Here is a 22,300-nt window from a genome sequence, read left to right on the forward strand (position 1 = left end):
CTTTCCTATTAAGACTTTCTGGAAGGCGATGACAGAGCATTAAACCAATTGTGGAACTCTCCTAAAGCTTCTAAAGCTTCAGGCCTTGTAGGACTGCACTGGTCACATGCCGGTGAAGCTGCCCTGTTCCTGGGGATATTGGGAGCATTAAATGAAATAACGTATGAAAAGTGCTTTAGGGGCAGCTGGGTGGCTCAGTGGGTTAAGTGTCTGCCTTCAGCTCAGGTCATGATCTCAGGGTCCTGGGATCAAGCCCCACATGGCATCAGGCTCCCTGCTCTGTGGGTAGCCTGCTTCTCTCTCTCTCTCTGACTGCCTCTCTGCCTACTTGTGATCTCTCTCTGTTTCATATAAATAAATAAAATCTTTGGGGGGATAAAAAAGTGCTTTGGGGCGCCTGGGTGGCTCAGTGGGTTAAAGCCTCTGCCTTTGGCTCGGGTCGTGATCCCAGGGTCCTGGGATCAAGCCCCACGTCGGGCTCTCTGCTCAGCAGGGAGCCTGCTTCCTCCTCTCTCTCTGCCTGTCTCTCTGCCTCCTTGTGATCTCTGTCAAATAAATAAGTAAAATCTTTAAAAAAAAAAAAAAAAAAGAAAAAACGTGCTTTAGTGCTTACCTACTGTTAGCACCACTACCAAAGCAACAGTTGGGTGTCAAGCCTGCAATCACCACTACCAAAGCGGCTACCAAAGCTTACACCCTGTAAGCACTAAATAAATAGTAAGGATGGTTTTCACACAGCTTTTAGTTAGGACTCTTGCTTGTAATAGAAACTGACTTCATTTAGCTTAGGCCAAAAAAAGCAGAATTTGTTAAATGATCCAGGAATGTGTTTCAGAATCGAAGGGTAGAAGCTGCTAGCAAGGTACAGGAAGAAAGGGCTCTCCTCTTCTCTCTCAACTCCAGTTTTCTTTATGGGTTCCTTGTCCACACTGTGGGAAAAATCAGCCCAGAGGTGCCAGGTTCAAGAGACTTCCTGGAGGAATACTGGGGTCTCTTAGTCCTAATTCCACATGCTGAGGGAGGGCTCTGATGGCTCCATCAATTTTCACCTGGATTTGGCAACTGTACATAAAGACTCTTCAGCTATTATCAGCCCAGTGGAAGGGGAAGAAGGCAACATATGTGCATCTCAGTGTCTCCCATACTTACCTGATCATGAGACATTTCTTGAAGGAACATCTATTAGTATCGAATAGAACATATTGGGGAAATGCTGTCGTGGGTGATAGGAAGCAATGGAATGGCTAAAAGAGAGGCGAAAGAGCCAGGAATCAGATGTTCATTTTAGATGGCAGGGAGCAGAACTGACTAGACCAAACAAGACTGAACACAAGAAAGCAAATTAAGAGCTCGCTCTAGAGATCCAGACCTGGGAAGCAAGGCTAGTATTAATGAGGATATACGAGGAAAAACCGTCTCCAGAAATATTTGGGAAGTGAAAATTCGATATGGGGAGAAAGGTATAAGAGAAACAGACAAGGATGTATCAAAGGGCTAACTTGGGGTACTCAATCGGTTGTGGTATACCAACTGTTGAGCTAAAACAAGAATTGGGCGATGGGTCTAAGTTGTTTTTGTTTGGTGCCAGGAAGAATATTCAGCTGGAAATATCTAGAAGCCTGAAATGTTGGCCACAGGTAAAAGTCTTGAGGCAGATTCAGATATCACATGCTTTCAGTAATAATTAAAAACCGAGAAGTTCAGGCATTCAACATATAATCTTTGAACACTACTATGGTCCAGGCCCTGGACACACACACACACGTGGATAAAACACTCATCCTCCTGCAAGCCCATCATGGAGCTTACAGTCGCCTAGGAAGAAAAATTACACAGCACTCCTTTTCAGAACTACACAATGTCAGAGAGTTGTCCCAACCATGGAGAACAACACAGTGCCTGTGCCCCTACCACATGTCGGCTGTGTGACAGGGGCAGACTACGGTAGGGTCTCAAGCCTGGAATCATCACTACCAAAGCCACGGGGACAGGACGACAGCGCGGGTTCGGTCCCTAACTGCTGCTGTGGGGATCGGGGTGCGGACCTGACGGTGCACTTGGCGAGCGCGGGTGATGAAAAATCGGGCGGCGAGTGAGAATCACTAGCCCAGCAGAAGGACCTGGGTCTCCTTTGTGTTTACCCCGGCCAAGCACGGCGGGCCCGCAATGTGCTGAGCTGGGTCCACTTGCCCAGGAGGCAACTAGAGTGACAGTCCACTTTAAGGGGTTCACTTTCCCACCCAAAATGCGTCTCCATCATCTTGTTGCGGGGAGAGGGGGAGGATGAACCCTAAGAGCCTGGATTACAGTCCCGCTCCTGTGGGTGCCAGCACCCCAGAGGCGAAGTTCGAGGAGTACTGCGCGGTCACAGGCAACTGACATCCGCACAGGCAGCGGCGAACAATGAGCTACCAGGGAGGAAGCGGAGGGTAAGCGAATTCGGAAGTCGAGGCTGCACGCGGGAAGACAGAGGCGAACGCCGAGCTCGGCGACACCACGCCTGCGCCAGCCGAGCTCCCGCGCGCGTCCCCGCCTCGCGCACCCGCCGAGCCTAGCACCAGCTGCGAGCCCGCAAGGTGAGGGCGGGGGAGCGCACGCCTAAGGGCGGCCGAAACGCGCGAGCGCAGAGAGCGTGCGCACGCGCAGAGCTCCCGCCGGCCGGCGCCAGAAGCGCGGGAGAAGCGACGAAAGCCACTGAGAAGAGCCGCACGTCGGTGAGTGCTCCCCCCTCCCCTTTCTCCCGGAGTGCCTTGCGCGCGGCCGGTGGGCGGGGGGGGGAGGGGAGGGGAGGCGGCGGTGGCAGCCATGTTGTTGTGAGTCTCTGTGTCTCACCCTCGGTACTTCGGTGGTTCGGAGGAGGAGGGGGGAGGAGAAGGAGGAGGTGGGGTGGGGGGGAGGGAGGTAGGTGGAGAAAGAAGATATTGCCGCCACCGAAGGCGGAGGAGGGAAGGACGGCCAAGAGCGACGCCGCCGTGTGCCCAACGGTCGGTGTCTCCGGCTGAGGCAGCGCGGCCGCAGCAGCCCCGTAAGTCAGTCCGCGTTTGCTCCCTCTCCCCGTGCTCTGGCGCCACAGAAGCTGGCTTCCCGGGCTTTGTGTGGCCGTCTCGGCGGGAGCAGCCCGCAGGGCGGGAGGGCGGACGGGCCTGGGGAAACCCAGGGCAGCTGAGGCCTGGGGCCCGGGGCCCGCTCGCACAATGCGGGGGGAGGGGTGCCGGAAGGGGGTGTGCGCCCGGCGCGGAGGGGGGTGCTCGGCTCTCCCGCTTCCTTTCCTCCCCCACGCCACTGCCTTGCGGCGCTGGGGGGCCCACCCCACTAGTCCTGGGTTTCTCGGTGCTTGGGGTTAGGGACCGAGCTGTCCGTTCAGCCCATGGTCGTTAAGAGGGGAGAGGCCGGTAGATCCAGAGAAGTGTGCGAGTTGGAAGTGGGCGAAGAGGAAGGAGTGGGTTTATGAAAACAAATATGGGAATTCTTGGGGGCTCGAGTGTGTCCAGGATAAGCTTTCGGCAGACAGGTGTGGATATGAAAGGAGCAGCGACTTGGGTTAGACAGACTCTTAGGTGCTATTATTAAGGAATGTTATGTTCGTTACTGGAACAGGCTTTGACACTCAGATATAGAAATTAAAATGAAAGAAAAGATTAGAGGCTTCAGACATTTCAGCAGTAGTTAGTTTGTGCCAGATTTGCGGATAATTGTTCCAAGTTTTATCCCAAACGCTTGTAAAAGTTAGGCTGCTTCTGAGAACACAGCTAGGGAAAACCCATATTTCTTTACTTAGGTTTTCATTCTAACACATATTTAGACATCATGAGGGTTAATATTACGAGCATATAAGGTGTAATAAGACAGTAATGTCAGTTAAAATCAGGATTTCGGGTATTGTGAGATCTTAAGAAAAGTGGTGATGGTTTTTTTTCGGTAAAGTTTTTTAGAGAAAGCTTTATTAGACAAATGCTTTTAAACGCTTAAGAGAACTGTAATATTTGTAAAGGTATATCAAGAAAACAGTTTTAATAAAGGGAGTTACCTAAGGATTTTAAAAGCTTGTTTACTGCTTAGATTTCGTGTTTAATAGGTGACTCACCATGTGACCTGGAGTATCAGAGGACAATTTAAGGAATTCTGGTTAGAAATCCTATTTAGAATACAATTACAAATATTTTTAATGGGCTTACGTTTCTGTTCTTATTCTTTTAATACTTTTTTTTTAATAGAGGATTTGCTTCATTTGCACAGGCATAGTGAATAGTTGTTAATATTTCCCTTTGCATGAATGTCTTTTAAAGTTCAATTTTTGGTGAACTTTATTTATTTAGAATTGTCTTTTGGTGTCCGGAAGGGCGGTTTTTGTACCCATCAAAGACTTAAACTGATTTAAAAAATTAGTTGTATTTCAGAATCCTGGTTTTTAAGCTTTTTAAGTTCTTTTTTCTTATTTGTACAAGTCTGGCTGTTAATCTTCGAGTTAAATTTGCTATTAACAAACTTGAACATCTTCAAGAAAATTGAAACTGTTTAATTTTTATACGTAGTTTTCTTAATTTGAGTGTAAAGTTCCCTTAGATGTTTTAATATTTAGTAAGGTTTCAGCTTGTGGCTCAGTTGGTTAAGCAGCTGCCTTCGGCTCAGGTCATGATCCCAGCATCCTGGGATCGAGTCCCACATCGGGCTCCTTGCTTGGCAGGGAGCCTGCTTCTCCCTCTGCCTCTGCCTGCCACTCTGTCTGCCTGTGCTTGCTCTCCCTTCACTCTCTATGACAAACAAATAAAATTAAAAAAAAATCTTAAAAAAAATCTTAAAAAAAAATAAAAAAAAATAATTAAAAAAAAGTATAAATTACTGCCATGTTTAAATTGGTCTTACAAGGTTGTCCACTTTAATAGACCAACTTTTCTTTGGCACTACACACATATAAGCCAAACTATGCAGTCTCAACAAAGATAATACTAGGATTTTGTGTCCCTTAAACCTTCCATACTTGTTTATAAGTCCTCCTGGTGTTGAAATAATAATTTGTCTTCCTGTGTATGTACTTAGCAGAAGCAACTATGATCAGGGATTTGGGCCAGGTGTGACATCAAAGCCAATCTGGTCAGTGACCAGATAGTCTTGCTTTTTATGGATATTCATAAGATTTTCATAATTTCAAGTGGATGTTGGTTCCTGTCTCCTGGACTCAGGTTCTTTCAGTTTGTTGGATTTCTAACAGAGCAAAATATTCTGTTTTTTTTTTTTTTTTCATGTTCTTAAGATTTAGGATTATTTTAAATACCTGAATTTAAATACCTGGCTTGAATTCATAGTTTGTGGCTGTTCTACTGGTAGGTGTATGATTAATATAAAAATTGCACTAATAACTAATACATTGGTTTGTGATGTATTAGGTAGATTTCTTGCTGTTTTTGAGAAGGTATTTAAAATAGTCCGGCTTGGCCCTCTTGTCCGGCTTTTTTCACTCTGGCCTGATGAATTTGTAAGAAGGAACTGGTAAGACTATGGCTTAACCTCTTTCCTCTCTTTCTCTTTGGAAGTCTGCCCCCTGCAGAAAGTGCTTTGTTCTGCTTCTAGAGGCCAGCCACCATGATAGACTGCCCCTTTTTGGAGGACCATCAGTTGTCCAGTGCTATCTGTAACCAGTTTAGTATAATTAAGGGGCGTGATGGTAGGAACCCCTCTGGCCTAGGTCTAAATTAGTCATTCGATTGTAGCTTGGTCAGTAAAAGGAGAAACTTAAATTGCTTGCTATCAGTCTAGTTCTGTGTCTCTCACTTCTGAATTATGTGGTGGAAAAGTTTCCCTTCAGACCTCATTATTTAGGAGCTAATATTTTTTTAAGATTTTTTTTTTTATTTATTTGAGAGGGAGACAGAACATGAGCAGAGGGAAGAAGACAGAGGGAGAAGCAGACTCTACACTGAGCAGGGAGCTGGATGCCAGACTTGATCCTAGGACCCTAAGATCATGACCTGAGCTAAGGCAGATGCTTAAGACCAACCCACTGAGCCGCCCAGGTGCCCTAGAAGCTAATATTTTAATAATGATATTTATATTTAGGAATATAGATAGACCTTTTTCACTTAAAATGTATTGTTTCTGTAGTGGGAAAGGGAATTTTTACAGATTACTTTTGAAGCCTTCCAATGAAACAGTATAGAAGTAGTACATAGGTAGGTTCATGGTAAATGCTTTTTTATTCTTAGAGTTTCAGGTAGCGGTATGTTACCAGACAAAAAGTTAGTGTATTTTTTTCCTTAGTGACTTTTTTGTCCAACTCAGCTTCTTTATAAATGAAAGCTAAAACTTGACTAATTAAACAGTGTCACCTACTAGAGAGTCATTTTATTTATTTGTCAGAGAGAGTGAGCAAGCACAAGCAGGGGAAGTGGCAGACAGAAGAGTAGCAGACTCCCCATTGAGAAAGGAGCCTGATGCTGGACTCAGTCTCAGGACTTTGGGATGACAACCTGAGCTGAAGGCAAATGCTGAACTGACTGAGCCACTCATGCATCCCAAGTCATTTAATTCTTAATGAAATGGTGGACATTTTTGTCTTCCCTTGACATTTTAGGGGGGGGAGATTTTATTGATTGATTGATTTGACAGAGGGATAGAGAGAGCTCAAGAAGGCAGAGGGAGAGGGAGATGCAGGCTCCCCAACGAGCAGGGAGCCCAATGCGGGACTGGATCCCAGCCAAAGGCAGCAAAGGCAGATGCTTAACTGACTGAGCCACCCAGATGCCCTTGTTGACCTTTTTTTAAAAAAATTTTCATTTATTATTTTGATAGAGAGAGATCACAAGTAGGCAGAAAGGCAGGCAGAGAGAGAAGGGGAAGCAGGCTCCCCACCGAGTAGAGAGCCAGGGACATAGGGTCTCAGGTCCTGTGTCCCAGGACCCTGAGACCATGACCCGAGCTGAAGGCAGAGGCTTCAACCCACTGAGCCACCCAGGCGCCCCATGTTGACCTTTTTCTTTTTCTTTTCCTTTTTTTTTTTTTTTTTAAGATTTTATTTATTTATTTGTCAGACATAGATCACAAGTAGGCAGAGAGGCAGGCTGAGGAAGAGGAGTAAACAGGCTCCCTGCTGAGCAGAGAGCCCGATGCCCAGCTTGATCCCAGAACCCTGAGATCATGACCTGAGCCGAAGGCAGAGGCTTAACCCACAGAGCCACCCAGGCACCCCCAGACTTTGTTTAGATATCGGTGGTACCAGGTCCTTGTTATTGAGTGTAAAATTTAAAAAAAAAAAAAAAAAAAAAAAGACTTGGAGAAATGAACTTAGTCAAGGGATAGGTGAAATGGCTTCACCGAGAGGGATTAGTGTGGGTAATGACCCTGATAGGGGAGAATGGCAGAACTTGACGTGGAAGTAGGGAAAATTGAGAAGATATGACTGGACAGGGCGCCTCTTTGGCTTAGTAGGTTAGGCATCTGCCTTCTGCTCTGGTTGTGATCTCGGGACCCTGGGATTAAGCCCCATGTAGGGTACCCTGCCCAGTGGGAGCCTGCTTATCCCTCTGCTTGTGCATTCCCCCTGCTTGTGTGCATGCACGCATTCTCCCCTCCCTCAAAAATTTCAGTTTAGGGGTGCCTGGGTGGCTCCTTTGGTTAAGCATCTCCCTCAGGCTCAGGTCATGATCTTAGGGGTGTGGGATCAGCCCCATGTTGGGCTCCACGCTCAGTGGGGGAGTCTGCTTCTCCCTCTCCCTCTCCGCTTCCCCACCCCTCGTGCTTTCTCAAATAAATAAATAAATAAAATCTGTCTCAAATAAATAAAATCTTCAAAAAGATTTTTATTTAAGGGGCACCTGAGTGGCTCAGTAGGTTAAGCATCTAGTCTTGATCTCAGGGTTGTTGTGAGTTCAGGCCTTGAGTTGGGCTCCATACTGAGCTTGGAGCCTACTTAAAAAAATTTTTTAGACTTAAATGCATATAAGTTTCATTTAAATTCTGCTTAGGAATATTTCTTCAGAGGTCCTTTTTTGGTATATAATTTAGGTAGTCCTCGAAACTTAACAGATTTGGTTTCTCTTTTCAGACATCAAATGTCTGAATTTCTAGGCATTTGTTTTTTTAAGTTGCTTATTGTTAAGGCTTATTTATTTTTTTGTCAGAGATAGAGTGCGCACAAGCAGGGGAAACCAGGCAGAGGGAGAAACAGACTCCCTGCTGAACAGGGAGCTTGATGCAGGACTCAGTCCCAGGACCCTAAGATCAGGACTTGAGCGGAAGGCAGACTCTTAACCAACTGAGCCACACAGGCACTAGGAAAAGTTTTTTAGACCTCCAACATCTTTAAGAAACTGATTAGGTTAAAAAAGAAGGAAAGAAAGAAAGAAACTGGTTAGGTCATCTCGCTTCAAGTTATTGGGGAAAAAGTAATCACCAGTTCAAGACTTGTTCATGAATATTTGAAGGATTTAAGAGTCACAACTCATACTTACGACCTAAAAGATTACTCTTATTTAATTGAAAAGTTTGTACAGCTCATATATTTTTTTCATAGACTACCCATAGTAGGCATCACAGACTGAACATATTCTAAAACTTAACTGTTTTAAGTTTTGGCTTTTCCTAGACAAAAGTTAAGGGAGTTGAAATGTTACATTTTTTTTTCTTTTTCTTAGAAATGACTAGAAATACTGCTCAAAATAACTTCTTTTTCCTTAACATATTTACAGAAGAAAGTTATGATAATACTGGATTAAAGTTAAGCAGTTTTAACTGTAGGACTTACTGTGTGAGAATGAATTCTGGAATGACCATGTGTTCTGCTTGCAATAGAACAAATGGATACCAGGGAGCAGCGTATCTTCAGTGTATTGGACAGGGAACCTTATTTTAAAGAACATTGTGAATTGGTGATTAGGGGAAACACTTTGGAAAATTGTGGTCTAAAGAAAAAAAGTACCGGACTCCAGGGTGACTCAGTCTATCTACTAACTGTATTCCTTTTTTTTTTTTTTTTTTAATTTTTAAAAAAGATTTATTTATTTACTTGTCAGAGGGAGAGCTTGCACACGGGAGCACAGGCAGACAGAGTAGCAGGCATAGGGAGAAGCAGGCTCCCTGTGGAGTAAGGAGCCCGATGTAGGACTCTAGCCCAGGAGGGTGGGATCATGACCCGAGCCGAAGGCAGCCGCTCAACCGCCCGAGCCGCCCAGGCATCCCTCTACTAAGTGTTTTTTTTTTTTTTTTTAAGATTTTATTTATTTATTTGACAGAGAGATCACAAGTAGGCAGAGAGGCAGGCAGAGAGAGAGAGGAGGAAGCAGGCTCCCTGCTGAGCAGACAGCCTGATGCGGGACTCGATCCCAGGACCCTGAGATCATGACCTGAGCCAAAGGCAGCGGCTTAACCCACTGAGCCACCCAGGCGCCCCTCTCTACTAAGTGTTCTTAAGCTCAGGTCTTGAAGTCTGGGACTGAGTCCCTTATCAGGCTCTCTGATCAGTGGGGAGCCTGCTGCTCCCACTGCTTTTGTGTTCTCTCTCTCTCATAAGAAAAATAAAAACATTTAGGAAAAAAAAAATCTTAAAACTGCATTCAAGTCTGCTGCTTAGAATGGTTTTTATTTTTTCTCAGTTGTCTCAGACCATGCACTGAAATGACTCCCTTTAGTTCTGTTACAGCCTTTTCTTTAGGATATTTCTCCTTGGTGCTACATTGGTTCTGATTGATTATGTGTAACAGTTGAAAATTACTAGATAACTATTTGAGCATTTGAGACAAGTCTTCACTTGTTGGGCATTCAACCTAGTACTAAAGTGAATTGAAAATAACACAGGATCACTTACTTGTACTTTATTCTATGATAAAGTCTCTGAACTGTAATACATTTAAATAGTATTAATACAGGACCTTTAAAAACAAAAACAACTTGGTTTTGCTAACTTTAGTGAGCATTACAACACAGAAAAAATGTAAAGATAAAGCCAGTAGTACCTCCTCTCCTATCAGAGTTCAATTCAGTGCTTATTTTGTCATACTCCACACAGATACATAATTGTATTACTCCTTTCTTTTAAACAAAAATGGCTTCATATGATACAACTTAGGTGACTAGGTATTTTTATTTACCTTCGTAGACATTTTACTCTATTTGTACGTGTATCTTAAAACATTCAGTACATAGTTTTTTATTTTGCTAAACCATTTTTCTGTTGAGTTTATGTTTTTCTTTTTCTTTTCTTTTTTTTTTAAAAGATTTTATTTATTTATTTATTTGACAGAGAGAGAGAGAGAGAAGCAGGCCCCCTGCTGAACACAGAGCCCGATGTGGGACTCGATCCCAGGACCCTGAGATCATGACCTGAGCCACCCAGGCGCCCTATTTTTATTTTTCATTTAAATTCAGTTGATTAACATATAGTGTATTACTAGTTTCAGAGGTATCTTGTTCAGTTCTTATTTTCTAACCACTGCAGGCAGTGCTGCAGTAAATGTTCTGTAGTTTATTCTTTTCATGTTGGTGGTGTTTATGTAAAGTTAATTCCTTAGTTAGAAGATTTTATGTTGATTTTTTAAACAAGAAAATAGTCATTCATCATGGTAGATCATTAATACTCTAGAAAGCACTTATATTTTAATTTCATATATTATTTCATTTATTTTTCATGATAATCCTATGAGGGAGGCATATACTCATATGCAAGTGGGGAAACAGGACCAGTGTTCAAGTGTTCTGAGTTCATTCACCTCGTTTAGGACAAAGAAAGACCTATATTCTGATCTTTTGATTGAGAGTCTTCTGTTACACCATGATGAATGATTCAGAATTTTTATTTAGAAAAGCAATAGGGTGTTTGTGGATACATTTCTTAGCTCTATAATGTGTAAGGGTCTCAGTCCTGGCTGTACAGGGAGCATCATCTGGAGAGCCTGGGTGGCTCAGTTGGTTGGACGACTGCCTCCGGCTCGGGGCGTGATCCTGGAGTCCCGGGATCGAGTCCCACATCGGGCTCCCAGCTCCATGGGGAGTCTGCTTCGCTCTCTGACCTTCTCCTCGCTCATGCTCTCTCTCACTGTCTCTCTCTCTCAAATAAATAAATAAAATCTTTAAAAAAAAATAAAATAAAAAACAAAACAGTAAAAATCTGCACCTGTTTCTCTGCCCAGACTAACTCAAATAAGTTTTATGTAAGTGGGAACTGAGTGTGCAGTTTTAAATCTTCTGCCTAGATTCTGATGCACTGAGGGTTTGAGAACCAGTGGCCTTAAAGTTGGGGTGCTTCATGTCAAATCTTAATGTGGTATGTTTTACTGATGGTTAAGCCTTCAGGGCACAAAACTTAAAAAGTTAGCTTCTTTTAGTGGTTAATCTCATTCAGTCATAATTCGTTCACATTGTTGTTAGGAATGAAAACATAGAACTGGATGGAGTATTTTGGCTTTGGGATTGAGATCAGTGATAGTCTTGGGTAGTAGGAGTAATAGAAAATTAAAAACAAAACAGCTCACTATGGGGTGTCTGGGTGGCTCAGTTGGTTGAGTGTCCAGCTCTTGGTTTCAGCTCAGGTTATGATCCTAGGGTCATGATGGAACAGAGCCTCCATGCTCAGCAGGAAGTCTGCTTAAGCTCCTCTCCTCCTGCCCTGCTCACACATGCACTTTCTCAAAGATCTTTTTTATTTTTAAGATTTATTTGAGGCAGAGCGAGGGCAAGTGGAGGGAGGGGTAGAGGGAGAGAGAATTTCAAGTAGCCTCTGCATTGAGCATGGAGCCAAACATGGGACTCAGTCCCAAGGCCCTGAGGTCATAACCTGAGCCAAAATCAAGTCAGGTGCTTAACCAACTGAGGCATCCAGGCATTCCCAAATAAATCTTTGAAAAACAAAATAAAAAGCCTTAAAAACAGTTCATGTTTTTTCTAAACTTTGCCAGTACTTACTCAGCAGAAACAACACTAGGAGATTTACTTTTTTGAAAGCAACTAATATGGGGGTGTCTGGGTGGCTCAGTTGGTTAGGTATCTGTCTTCTGCTCAGGTTGGTGATCTCAGGGTCCTGGAACAGAGCCCTGCATTGGGCTCTCTGCTCAGCAGCGAGTCTGCTTCTGCCTCTCCCTCTGTGATCTCTCTCACTTACACTCTCTCAAATAAATAATCTTTAAAAAAAAAAACAAACTAGAAGTATGAAAGTCAAATACATTGAGGGGTTTAAAAGGTATGATTTAGTTGGTTCCTTTTTTTTTTTAACACTTTGAGGAATATATCGAAAGTGTAGGGTAGGACTAACTGAGATAAGTGGTTGGAAACGAAGTACTAGCTACATAAGTGCAGTGCTTTTAAATCAGGTGATGAGACAATATTTAGATCTACACATATTCTGCTTTTTTATTTTTAAAGATTTTGTTTATTCATTTCACTGAGCCGGGGGTGGGGGTTGTGGAGGGTGGGGGGGTGTACAAGCAGAGGGAGCAGCAGGCAGAGAGAGAGAAGGGGAGAAGCAGGCACCCATGCAGGACTTCATCCTAGGATCTCGGAGCTGAGCTGAGCTGAAGGCAGCCAACAAACTGAGCCACCCAGGGATCCCTAGATTTCTGCTTTTTTAAAACCCAACGTGTCATGAAGGTGTGGCTAGAGATATTAACTATAGTAGGTATTGGGTGTGCATGTAAAGTCCTTTATACTTCCTTAAAAACCCTTAAAAGTTTACGAATAAGACCAGAATTTTTTTTTTCCAGAATATTTTTCTTTTGAGTGATGGCCTAGTTTATGGGAAAGATGTTTTTCTGGTATGTTTCTTTGTAAGTCATATATAGCTTATGTATATTTATTTGACACAGTGAAGGGGGCAACACAAGCAGGAGGAGAAGCAGGCTCCCTGCTGAGCAAGGATTACCCCCCCCCCCCCATTGTGGGGCTCGATCCCAGGACCCAGGGGTTAGGACCCAAGCCCAGGACAGTCACTTCACCAGCTGAGCCACTCAGGTGCCCCATGTATAGGTGTACTTAAAAAATAGTTGATTGAGGGGCACCTGGGTGGCTCAGTGGGTTAAAGCCTCTGCCTTCGACTCTGGTCATGATCCCGGTGTCCTGGGATCAAGCCCCATATCGAGCTCTCTGCTCAGCAAGGAGCCTGGTTCCTCCTCTCTCTCTCTGCCTGCCTCTCTGCCTACTTGTGATCTCTGTCTGTCAAATAAATGAATGACATATTTAAAAACAAACAAAAGAACTTGATTGACTTCTACCATGTATAAGGCCATTGATTTCCAAGCTCACTTGACAATAAGAACTAATGTGTTTTTAAGTGATTTCCAGCATGTATATATTTAAGTATCTTCAAAGAGATAAGTAGTGAGTGGGGCGTATTGAAGGAGTAAGTAACTCCTAAATATACAATAAAAATTATACATTCCTTTTTCCCAGATGTGTTGCTAATAACAGTTGTGTCACAGTTTCTGATCGTTTCCTCTGTACATATACATACGTATGTTTTTATCCTGTTTTTACAAAAGTTGAATGGTAGACGGCTTGTCACCTTGCCTTTTCACTTATGTCCTGGATTTTTTTCCCCCATATATGCCTAAATTTATCTCATGTTTTTAAATGGACTCATAGTTGATAATGTTATCAGTTTCCCTTCTTGTTACACACTATCCTTAGTATTCTTCCTTTGATTCCTCTCCCTCATTTCATGGAACACTGGCGTGACCAGAATAGTTTGCATAATTGTGCTACATGTTTTTTCTATCCTAATTCTGATAATAGAGAAGTTTTAAAGTCTTAACAGGTGGGCACCTGGGTGACTCAGTTGGTTAAGCGTGTGCCTGTGGCTCAGGTCATGATCCCAGGGTCTTTGGTATTGAGTCCTGCATCCAGATAGCTCATGTGGGGATCCTGCTTCTCCTTCACCCTGCTGCTTCCCCTGTTTGTGCACTTGCTTGCTCGCTCTCTGTCAAATGGATAAAAAAAAGTCTTAACAGGTAATAAGATATTAGTACATTGAAAAAACAAATTACATCCCATGGAAGTTAAGAAAAAGATTGTTTGGGAGTAGGTTTGATGGAGAAAGTGGCATTTGAGCCAAACTTTGAGTTTGCAGTATTTGCATATGAACAGATAAATGGTAAAGACCTGTTCAGGGCACTTGAATAGTAAGCTAAAGGAGATTGTGGTGGGGGGCTTTAGAGAGTTGTATAATTAACAGATAAACTGACTTTCAGTTTATGCTTGGTTGATATGGAAAAGAACGTGGAACCCTTCGAGTCTTGACAGTGTAAAATCTGCCATTTTAGTAGTTTTGTCTATTAGGATATGGAAATTGGCCAGGTTACCTTACTTGCAAAGTAATAATACAGTATCTACTTTGCTGGATAGTGGTAAGAATCAGTTATAATGTGTCTAGTACAATCTCTGGCATCACATGGAGTGTTAAATAAATTTTGTTCCCTGGGGGCACCTGGGTGGCTTGGTTGAGCTGCTGACTCTTGATTTTAGCTCATGTCATGATATTAGGGTTTGTGAGGTCAAGCCCCATGTTGGGTTCCACACTTAACAGGGAGTCTGCTTGAGATTCTCTCCCTTTCCCCACGTGTGCATGCTCACTCAAGATTTTTAAATAAAATTAAAGAAAAAAATTGTTCGTTTTGGGCACCTGGGTGGCTCAGTGGGTTAAAGCCTCTGCCTTCGGCTCAGGTCATGATCCCAGGATTGGGATCGAGGCCTGCATGGGGCTCTCTGCTCAGCTGGGAGTCTGCTTCCTCCTCTCTCTCCTCCTCTCTCTGCCTGCTTCTCTGCCTACTTGTGACCTCCGTCTATCAAATAAATAAAATCTTAAAAAAAAAATTGTTCATTTTGGGGGATGGTATTTGCTAAAAATTAGTCCAAAGCTGTTTGTGTTCATTTGGAAATTGGGGGGGTTTCATTGGCCCCTTGTCAAAAAATATGGTTGAGAAAGTAATCAGTGATACTAAGTTTATACAGTAACTTAGACCCTAAGTCAGTAAACCTTGTGGAGAGTAACTACCTTTGTAAGCTGCAGTTTATAAATGTTTTGTTCAAAAAAGGAGGACTGGTTTCAGATTGTACTTATCCCTCAGGGCCCTGCTTGAATACCACCTGCTTCATGGCCTTCCGTTGTGTTGTTATATATAAATTTTATTAAGCTTTATTATGGAACTGTTAAACATAGAAGAAGAAGAATGCATTGCATCTTCAGGTATCTATCACTGATATTCAACCTTATGTGAAATCTAATGTTTTACTTTTTATAGAAGACTGTTTCAAAGCAACTCCCGGACACCAGGCCAGTTTAACCTTAAATTCTCCAGGGCGCTGAGTGGCTCAGTCAGTTAAACTTCTGACTCTTGCTCTCAGGCAGCTTAGGTCTTGATCTCAGGGTTGTGAGTTCAAGCCCCTCATTGGGCTCCACAGTGGGGATGAAGAAAAAGATTATATTATGTTATATATATATATTTGCATAAACTCTCTTACTGATAAGGACTCACTAAAATATACAGCTCATAGGGGCTGGGTGGCTTAGTCTGTTGAGTGGCTGCCTTCTGCTCAGGTCCTGATCCTGGAGTCCTGGGGTTGAGTCCTGCATCGCCCGCTCTGCTCAGTGGGGAGTCTGCTTCTCCCTCTGTCGCTCACTCCCCTCTCATGCTCTCTCTCAAATAAATAAAATCTTTTTTTTTTTAAGATTTTTAAAAAAAATCTTAAATATTTAAAAAATCTTTTTAAAAGATTTTTTTTTTAAGATTTTATTTATTGATTTGACTGAGAGAGATCCCAAGTAGGCAGAGAGGCAAGCAGAGAGGGAGGGGGAAGCAGGCTCCACACTGAGCAGAGGGCCCAATGTGGAGCTTGATCCCAGGATCCTGAAATTATGACCTGAGCTGAAGGCAGAGACTTAACCCACTGAGCCACCCAGGTGCCCCATAAATAAAATCTAAGAAAAAAAAAAAAAAGTAATTCTCTTGTGATTATTATCATTAACAAAATTCATGAATATTGTATATACTCATTCTGTATTTATATTTCCCTGATTTTCTCAAAAGTTTTTTTTTATAGTTGATTTACTAAAATCATGATTCAGACAAGGTTTCCATAATATATTTGCCTTTGAACCTCTTAATCTGAATAATACTCTTTTCTGTCCTCTCCCTTTCCTCTGGATTAGATGATTACTTGTGTTATCTGTTGACTTTGTGCTTTTATATTGCTCATGTTTCTGATAAACAGTATTTAGATCTGGTGACTTTATTAGATTAAGGTTTAGTGGGTTACTTTTTTGAGACAATTTTTCGTAGGTGGTGATGCTGTTTCATATTTTATCATGGGGCATTTATTTGCTTATTTTGCTTTTAAGATGATAGCATATTAAATCACATAAAATGTTAATTTAGAAATACTCCCTTTGGGGGAGCTCATTTCATAATATATCTTTGATATTTCACTTGGATCTTTGACTCCTTAGGATGACTTTGTGTTATCTAACAGTTTTTTCTAGCATATCTTCTTTACTTCATGTTAATTTTACCTGCTTCTCTCAGGTGTTACCTAAAAGTGTCAAAAACCAGGACTGATTGAGGTCAATTTATTTTGGAGATCTTCTCCTAAGCAGTATTTCATATTTCAAAATAAAGGAATTTCCTTAAGCAGTATTTTATTTCTCCAAAAAAAGCAATTGTAAGAACGCCTTGTAAAACAAGAGACTTCATAAGGTCGCAGATACATGGTAATTTTCCTTTGAGAGAATTTTAAGGAAAAAAAAATATTGCTTCATATTTGCATATATGTAAGTTAAATATTTATTCTATTTTGCCTCTTTGAAAATATGTTCTCTGTGAGATTTATCCTCAGAGAGCTAACACAGGCTTGCATGGAAATACTTGATAAATTTGTATTTACTGTCTAAATGCTGATGTTGGAATAATCTAATTTTTGATCTTGCTAGAAGATTTGCGGTAGGTTCTTTGAAGAATTCTGGTTTCTGGAATCTATATTAATACTCAAGTGTGTGTGTGCACATACATGCATGCCAAATTTTATTCAAAATGTAAAACTTGACTTTTTCTTGGTATAGTTGAGTCAGTAATAACTGACTGGGAAGACAAGCCTATATAATTACCCCATTAAGTATGTGGACAAACAGGTAGCAAATATTAAAAAATGTTAGTGTGGGGACGCCTGGGTGGCTCAGTTGGTTGGACGGCTGCCTTCGGCTCGGGTCATGATCCCGGAGTCCCGGGATCGAGTCCCGCATCGGGCTCCCGGCTCCATGGGGAGTCTGCTTCGCTCTCTGATCTTCTCCTCGCTCATGCTCTCTCTCACTGTCTCTCTCTCAAATAAATAAATAAAATCTTTAAAAAAAAAAATGTTAGTGTGGTTCTTGGCTCAACTACTAGACGAGCTAAGTGACTTGTTCAACACCATTAGAAAAGTGTATGATTCAAGGCAAACAAAAGCAAAAATGAACTTACTGAGACTTCAAGATAAAAAAACTTAAACACAGAAAGGAAACAGTCGACAAAACTGAAAGGGACCCTTGGAGAAGATATTTGCAAACGAAAGGTTAGTATCCACAGTCTATAAAGAACTTATCAAATTCAGCACCCAAAAAACAGTTAATGCAGTTAAGAAATGGGCAGAAGACATGAATAGACAGTTTTCCAAAGAAGGCTTCCAGATGACTAACAGCCACATGAAACGGTGCTCAACATCATTCATCATCAGGAAAACACAAATTAAAACCAAGATGAGATGCCACCTCACACCTGTCAAAATGGTTACAGTTAACAACACAAGAAACAAGAGATACTGGCCAGGATGCAGAGAAAGGGGAACCCTCTTGCACTGTTGGTGGGAATGCAAACTTGTGCAGCCACTGTGGAAAACAGTATGGAGGTTCCTCAGAAAGTTAAAAAAAGAACTACCCTGTGATCCAGCAATTGTACCACTAGGTATTTACCCAGAGGATACAAAAATACTGATTCGAAGGGTATGTGCCCCCCAGTGTTCATAGCAACATTATCAACAATAGCCAGACTATGAAAAGAGCCCAGATGTCCATCAACTGATTAATGGATAAAGAAGAGGTATATATATGCAATGGAATATTACTCAGCCATCAGAAAGAATGAAATCTTGCCATTTGCAATGACATGGATGGAGTTAGAGTATATTGATGCTAAGCAGAATAAGTCAGCCAAAGAAAGACAAATACCATATGGTTTCACTCATGTGTGGAAGTTAAGAAAGGAAACAGATGAGCATATGGGAGGGGGAAAAAAGAGAGAGGGAAACAAACCCTAAGAGACTCTTAATGACAGAGAACAAACTTAAGGGTTGGTGGAGGGAGGTGGGTGGGGAATGGGCTAGATGGGTGATAGCTATTAAGGGGGGCACTTGTTACAAGCAGCACTGGTTTTTGTACGTAAGTGATGATCACTGAATTCTATTCCTTGAAACCAATATTGCACTGTATGTTAACTAGAATTCTTTTTTTTTTTTTTTTTAAGATTTTATTTATTTATTTATTTGACAGACAGAGATCACAAGGAGGCAGAGAGGCAGGCGGAGAGAGAGGAGGAGGCAGGCTCCCTGCTGAGCAGAGAGCCCCATGCAGGGCTCGATCCCAGGACCCTGGGATCATGACCTGAGCCGAAGGCAGAGGCTTTAACCCACTGAGCCACCCAGGCGTCTCTGTTAACTAGAATTTAAATAAAAAATTTTCAAAGCCTCAGCATTTAAAGTTAACACTTAATAAAACGTATACACACACACACAAAAGAAAAGTGTTATGATTCAGTTCATGCCTCCAGAAAAAGTAAATTACGAGGTGTTGATGGTGATTAGCAGAAACTTGCAGTGTTGGGGTGCCTGGGTGGCTCCGTTGTTAAGCACCTGCCTTCGGCTCAGGTCATGATCCCAGGGTCCTGAAATTGAGCCCCCGCATTGGGCTCCCTGCTCAGCGGGAAGCCTGCCTCTCCCTCTCCCACTCCCTCTGCTTGTGTTATTTCTTAGCTGTGTATCTCTCTGTTAAATAAATATATTTTTTAATATGTTAAATAAATAAAATATTTTTTAAAAAAAAGAAAGAAAGAAACTTACAATGTAAAATCTTTGAATGTTAATGGTCTACTACAGATACTTAAGCCTGGATAGGTTTACCTTTCTCATGGATAAGAAAAGGTATTACTAAATAATTTTGTTGGTAAATTTGCCAAAGTGGTTTAATATGCCGAAGAAATGGAAATACTCTTAAGGACTTTAGCTCCTGTTTGTTTGCAGTGGATACCATTATTGCTCAATGATTATGTTTATTAAAAACTATCCAGGGGTGCCTGGGTGGCTCAGTCAGTTAAGCGCCTGTCTTTGGCTCAGGTCATGAACACAGGGTCCTAGGATCGAGCCCCGCATCGGGCTCCCTGCTCAGTGGGGAGTCCGCTTCTCCTTCTCCCTCTGACCTTCCCCTCTGCTCATGCCCTCTCTCTCTCTCAAAATAAAATCTTTAAAAAAACAAAACAAAACCAGGAAGGATGATTACTAAGAATATTTTATAAGCCTCTTAAATAACTATTCACATTGGCTTATAGTTAATTAAGTTTTCATGTAATTTTGTGTTTTTTGTAATCGATGTACAAGTAGCCTTCAGGTGTTATAGGACTAATATGGAAAAGTAGTGCCATTGGGAAGTTGTTATCAGACATTTTATGTTGATAAATGTCTTCCTTGTTGCAGAAAGTCTGAAGAAGAGCCTTGTTAACTATCCCATTAGAATGAGCATTGTGTATTAATATATATTAAGGATTTTTAAGCAGTTACTATCCAGATACTTAGTTTTGTGATCTGAATTTGCATTTCGTACCATAAAAAATACTTCTTTTTATTCAAGATATATTGAGCATTTATAGATAGCTAAGACACAGTTCCTAGCCCCTTTGACCCCAGAGCTTAATTTCTACTATCGCCTTAAAGTAGAACTAAATTATAATACTATGAAAATGTGATTAGTTTCCTGTGGTAGTAGAAAGTGCTTTAATACCATTTATTGTAACTCTGAGTGGTTTTCCCCCAACTTATTTTTTATAGTAGGCATGTGGCGAGGAACTGGATCAGATGTCTGAGAAAAATTAGTACTCTTAATCATATAAATGTACTTAATTAGGCATATTCTTGGTTTTTTTTACACAAACTTACTTGAAAGCCTTTTGAATTATGTGTTAGTAAATATAAAAACTCAGAACTTAACTAAGTTGTTGTTTGAGGTGCTTTATCTGTTTTTCTCAGTAATTAGCAATGATGCTGCCTACAAAAAGTTGGCTTTTTTGTTGTTAAATTTTGGAATTTCATGGGACACTGTTGTTATTTTAAGGAAACAAAGAATCAACCTCAAAACTTAACTTTTTAATTCAGATTTACCTAGGATTACACAGTGTCTCGGCCGTAGAAAAGTTTCTGTTATGTATCTTTTGTAGGAACCAGATCCAGTTATTTGTTAAAGAAATAATATTGGGGTAGTTTCATGGCTTAATGTCGCAAACAAACAAACAAAAAAAGTGAAGACAGACTTTACACCCCAAGCAGTACTGTATACCATAACTCTTGGATACATTTTCTTCAGATTAACATAGTCTTTTCAGTATGCGTGTCTGGATGCTAGATACTCTTGTTGCTTGTTAGAAGAAAAAAGTGCTCTTTCATCCTAAGATCTAACCATTCCAGATAAAGTTGTTAAATTCATGTCTAAATTTTTTTTCTCTTACCACCAAATGATACCGAGATTTGTAACTGCATAGGACGTACAAGATTGGCATTTTTCAGGAATTTTGAGAGTCCCACTTAATGGTATATGTCACCCTCCACCCCCTAAACTTTATTCTGTTACTGATACGGAGATTATTGGCCTGAGAGTTTGTGTTTACTTTCTGTCCTGTTGTTTTGCCCACTTTCTCCTACAGTCTTTTCATAATTGAAAAAAATGATAGCACCGTAACCTGCAAATCTGAGTTCGAGTGTTTACAGATTTTGTTTTCTTTTGTATTTTAAAGTCTTTTCCTCATAACCTACTGAGTCACCTCCATTTAAATGTGACCTATAATACCATTCATTAGAAGAAGAAAATATTCCTGGGGATAGTATAAATGAAAAAGCTGGAAGCAAAGCCCTAATGTTTAACTTTTGGCTTGCTCATATTTGAAAGTGGATTATCTGCCTTTGATTTTTTGTGTGTGTGAAGCAGTGAAACCGAATCCACTAGAGCAAAGATCAGCAAACTATAGTCCAGATCCAGCCCACAACCTGTGTTTTTTTGGCTCACTTTCTAGAATTGGTTTTTAGATTTTTAAGTGGTTGGGTGGAAAAAGAGCAACATTTTGTTACACATAAAAAATACACGAAATCCAGATTTCACTATTCATAAATAAAGTTTTATTAGGACACATTCATGCTCATTTATTTTGATATCTGTGGTAGCTTTTGTGCTACTGAGGTGTCCTTGAGAACAGAGATCCTATGACCTGCCAAAGCTAAAATGTTTACCATCTGGCTCTTCACTGAAAGTTTGTTGACCCCTGCCCTGGGGCATGATTCACCACAAAAGAAAGAATGGATCCTTGAGACTACGTACATTTATCTGGAGGTTCTTTAACTTACAACCTCATTTATTTCGACCATAGATTAAAACCTGGAAGTAACCAAAGAAAGGCTTCAGTAAAGCTCTGGTCCTTTACTCTTGAGAAAATTTCTTGTCTTCTACTCTGGTGTTTTCATTTTTCTTTTCTTTTTTTTAAAATATTTTATTTATTTATTTGACAGATCACAAGAGGCAGAGAGGCAGGCAGAGAGAGAGGGGGAAGCAGGCTTTCCTGCGGAGCAGAGAAACTGATGCGGGGCTCGATCCCAGGACCCTAAGATCATGACCTGAGTTGAAGGCAGAGGCTTTAACCCACTGAGCCACCCAGGCGCCCCTGTTTTCATTTTTCTTAATAAAAATCTCCCTCTGGGACCCCTGGCTGCTGAGCCACCCAGTCAGTTGAGCGTCTGTCTGCCTTTGACTCTGGTCATGATCCCAGAGTCCTGGGATCAGGTCCTGTGTTGGGCTCCTTGCTCATCAGGGACCTTGCTTCTCCCTCTGCCTGCCGTTCTCCCTGGCAGGGTTTTCTTTCTCTTTCACTTTAATAAATAAATAAAATCTTAAAAAAAGATTCCTCTTCTTTCTCTCATGGACTTGTAGAAAGGTAATACAATACAGATAAATAGATGAAAAAAATGGTGTACTCTGATCACTTAAGGACTGTATGAATTTTGGGTTATTTACTTTCAGTCTTTTTTGTGTTTTCAAATACTTACTTGG

General features: G+C 41.4%; 1 protein-coding gene across 6 annotated transcripts in view; it reads left to right on the forward strand.

Moving 5' to 3' along the window:
- The first annotated feature begins 2,696 nt into the window (after nt 1–2,696).
- PUM2 (pumilio RNA binding family member 2) overlaps nt 2,697–22,300 on the forward strand; it is a 101,920-nt gene continuing 82,316 nt past the window's right edge. For 4 of the 6 annotated variants that reach the window (XM_044262014.1, XM_044262017.1, XM_044262018.1 and 1 more), the window contains exon 1: nt 2,893–3,025. The gene's annotated coding sequence lies outside the window, so the exon portion shown is untranslated. Of the gene's footprint in view, nt 2,715–2,892; nt 3,026–22,300 lie in introns of those variants that run through there. The other 2 variants (XM_044262015.1, XM_044262019.1) reach the window with 2 other exon arrangements.

Source organism: Neovison vison, chromosome 8, assembly GCF_020171115.1.
Source record: "Neovison vison isolate M4711 chromosome 8, ASM_NN_V1, whole genome shotgun sequence".
NCBI lineage: Eukaryota > Metazoa > Chordata > Mammalia > Carnivora > Mustelidae > Neogale > Neogale vison.